Below are 3,309 nucleotides of genomic sequence, written 5' to 3'. Positions count from 1 at the left end.
AACTTATGGGCTTCAAACTTATGGACTTCAAACTTAAGGACTTCAAACTTATGGGCTTCAAACTTATGGGCTTCAAACGTACAGGCTTCAAACATATAGGCTTCAAACTTGTAGGCTTCAAACGTATGGGCTTCAAAAGTATGGGCTTCAAACTTATAGGCTTCAAACGTATAGGCTTCAAACGTATAGGCTTCAAACTTGTAGGCTTCAAACGTATGGGCTTCAAAAGTATGGGCTTCAAACTTATAGGCTTCAAACGTATAGGCTTCAAACTTGTAGGCTTCAGACTTATAGGCTTCAGACTCATAGGTTTCAGACTTATAGGCCTCAAATCGTGGCTGCTAAAAGGTCAGGTGGCGTGGTACTAGTGTCACCTGACTTATGTTAAATTGCACCTGGCTTCCCTCATCTGTAAACACCCATTTATTTTGTTTTAATTCTATAAAAATAGTATACCTAAATCTTTAAGAAGGTACAAACGTGGCCAGTCGTTCCAGCCTTATATTTCTTGCCTGTAATATAACAAAGACGCCCAAGTACCTGGAATACATTTAATTGGCAGTCATATGGCAGCATTCTGCTGTGGTCAGGAAGCTTACTAACACCTCTTCCTAACCGGTTTATTCCTGATTCTGCTCCGTTACTATATTCTTGTGTGTTTTTCATGCAATCTGGTGTGGTTACGAAGCTTACTAACAACTCTTCCTTACCGATTTATTCCTGACTCTGCTCCGTTGCGATATATTTGTGTTATTCATGCAATCTATGTCGACATTAACAAGACACAAGAAGCACAAAAAGCAACAGTAGTGGGTAGTTTGTAAAATAAATCTTTAAGGAAAAGGTTTTGGGGAGCTTCCTTACCTGACAGGAATACTGGCCTTAGTGTGTAGGCATTATGTACCGAGATGGTGTGTGATGCTGCCATAGTTACCCGTACCTGGCCGTAGAGGCTGCTCTTCCAGCCACAGAGCTCTGTCTGTCTGTCTGTCTGTCTGTCTGTCTGTCTCTCTGTCTGTCTGTCTCTGTCCGTCTCTGTCTCTATCTCTGTCTGTCTGTCTGTCTCTGTCTCTCTCTCTCTCTCTCTCTCTCTCTCATTTCTGTTATATTGACCGATGTTCTTGTGATCTACTTGCCTTCTTTCGCCAATGTGGTGAGAACGCAGCACCCGTCTTGTCACACACTCTCACCCCTTTTCCATTCAGCCTTCTAATATAAGAGTTAACTACTATTCTAAGTCCTTCACGTGTGCAACTGGTCAACTCTGTGACTGTCTCCCTCTATCTGTGTTTCCTATTGCCTATGACCTTCAGTCTTTCCAACCCAGTGTGTCCAGGCATCTCGAAATGAACGGATTTTGTATGTGGCTGCCTGTTATCTTGTTTTTGTTTTTTCTTGGAGGGAACAATTTGTGGACTTTTTACCTTTGGTTCCTTCTTCCTTGCATAAAAAAGTACTCATTACTCTTGGCATTTAAGCTTATTTTACCTTACATGATATTAAGATAAATCATACATATATACGACAATTAGTTATAGGCTATATATTAGAGAGTTAAGTTGCAATATCCCCCTGGACCATCCATTCACACACACACACACACACACACACACACACACACACACACACTACAGTATGGCTCGTCTCTCTTCACCTCAGTAAATTATCGGAAAATACAAACACAAATCTCGTCATCGTGGGGAGAGGGTTAAAGGTCTGTATTCTAATCGGTTTATGAAGCTCCCTGACACCTTTTCCTAAGCGATTTATTTTGCTTGTTACAGTATGCCATTCTCCTTTGTATTAAATCATTCAAATATCGCCATACTCTGCACAAATGGCATGCACAACGATGTTAGTCGCCTGTATCCAAAATAAATCAATAAATCGGCAAGGGAAATGTGTTGAGAAGCTTCCTTAACCCTCGGGAATAAGAGCCAAAGCCATAAGGGAACAAGTGCTGTGATTCTAGTGTGTGTGTGTGTGTGTGTGTGTTTGTGTGTGTGAGTAGAGCAAACCACAATCACATTCATTATGTATGTGTGTGTGTGTGTGTGTGTGTGTGTGTGTGTGTGTGTGTGTGTGTGTGTGTGTCAGTGTGTGTGTGTGAGTAGAGGAAACCACAATCACATTCATTGTGTGTAAAAAATAAAATAATAATAATAGCAATTGGTTTACTGGGTTAGCAGTGATACACTGACAATGTACATGGGGTTCACTTAACATAGTTTATGCTAAATCTAGGACTAGACTGAGTTAATCATGTGCACGATGGATGGAATGGCGCTGTTCTTGTACCGGTCAGTCCTCGGCGCTCTGATCGGCACAAGTTTGTTAATGTGCCTTGTAGCGCAGCGTGGTGGAGGAGCGTCAGGTGGGAGGAAGTGTCGGTGACGAGGGTGACATAATAGCCCCCTCCCGAACTTCCCCAGTGCCTCCCAATGCCTCTCGGAAAGCCTTGGCAGACTCAGGGCGTTGTCGTAGCCGTCATAGGCAGGGCCGAGGATGATCTTGCACTCCCTTTTCTGTGTCCTCTCCCTATCCAGCTGCTGTTGTTGTGTGAGGGTGAGCGAGGAGGACCACGCTGGGGAGGCTAACATGAGGGTAGGGAGTATGAAGGCGGTATAAACTCCACGTAGCTCCTTCGCTGGCGTTCCCAGTGACTTGAGTCTACGCAACATGTACAGTTTGTATGAGGCTGTCCTCACTATGTTGATGACGTGTTGCTTCCAGCTCAGCCGGTCATCCACCGTTACACCGAACAGTCTAGTGGACTGAACCAATTGGAGGGGATGGGTGCCCACTGACAGCTAGGGATGAGCCACGTCCTGTGAGGAGGTACAGAAGTGCATCACCATGGTCTTGGTGTGGTTGATTGTCACTTTGTTCTCCTCAGTCCACTTCTTGAGTCTGTCCAGGGTGAACTGGAGTGGCGAGTAGTCTGGCTGCCTGGTGTTGATGGGAATGCCAACGGTACTGTAGTCAACATAATTCCACCGATGCGGGGTGTCCGTGAGGGCATCGTTGATGAGGATGAGGAAGCACAAAGGACCCATCTTGGTACCCTGGGGAACCCCACAGGTCAGGGGGAGGAGGGAGGAGATCGACCCCTGATATCTGACGGCCTGATGTCGCCCGGTGAGAAAGTCAGCCAGCCACGCTGTCAGCTGTGGATGGAGTCCCAGTCGTATGGCCTTGTTGATGACAACAGTGTGGTCAACAAGGTCAAATGCCTTTCTAAAGTCAACAAAAGCGACAGCCAGAGAGGTGTTGCATTAGTCCAGGTGGCTGTGTAGGAAGTCAAGAAAA

At 45.3% G+C, this 3,309-nt stretch overlaps 1 pseudogene; it reads right to left on the bottom strand.

Moving 5' to 3' along the window:
- Positions 1–2,246: 2,246 nt before the first annotated feature.
- Positions 2,247–3,080, bottom strand: LOC145396018 (uncharacterized; annotated as a pseudogene).
- Between the last annotated feature and the right edge of the window lie 229 nt (positions 3,081–3,309).

The sequence above is a fragment of the Coenobita brevimanus genome, chromosome 34 (genome assembly GCF_032717465.1).
Source record: "Coenobita brevimanus isolate Jiangsu-jjx chromosome 34, ASM3271746v2, whole genome shotgun sequence".
Classification (NCBI taxonomy): domain Eukaryota; kingdom Metazoa; phylum Arthropoda; class Malacostraca; order Decapoda; family Coenobitidae; genus Coenobita; species Coenobita brevimanus.
The sequence above is the reverse complement of the archived record's forward strand: the minus strand, read 5'-3'. Positions and strand labels throughout refer to the sequence as shown.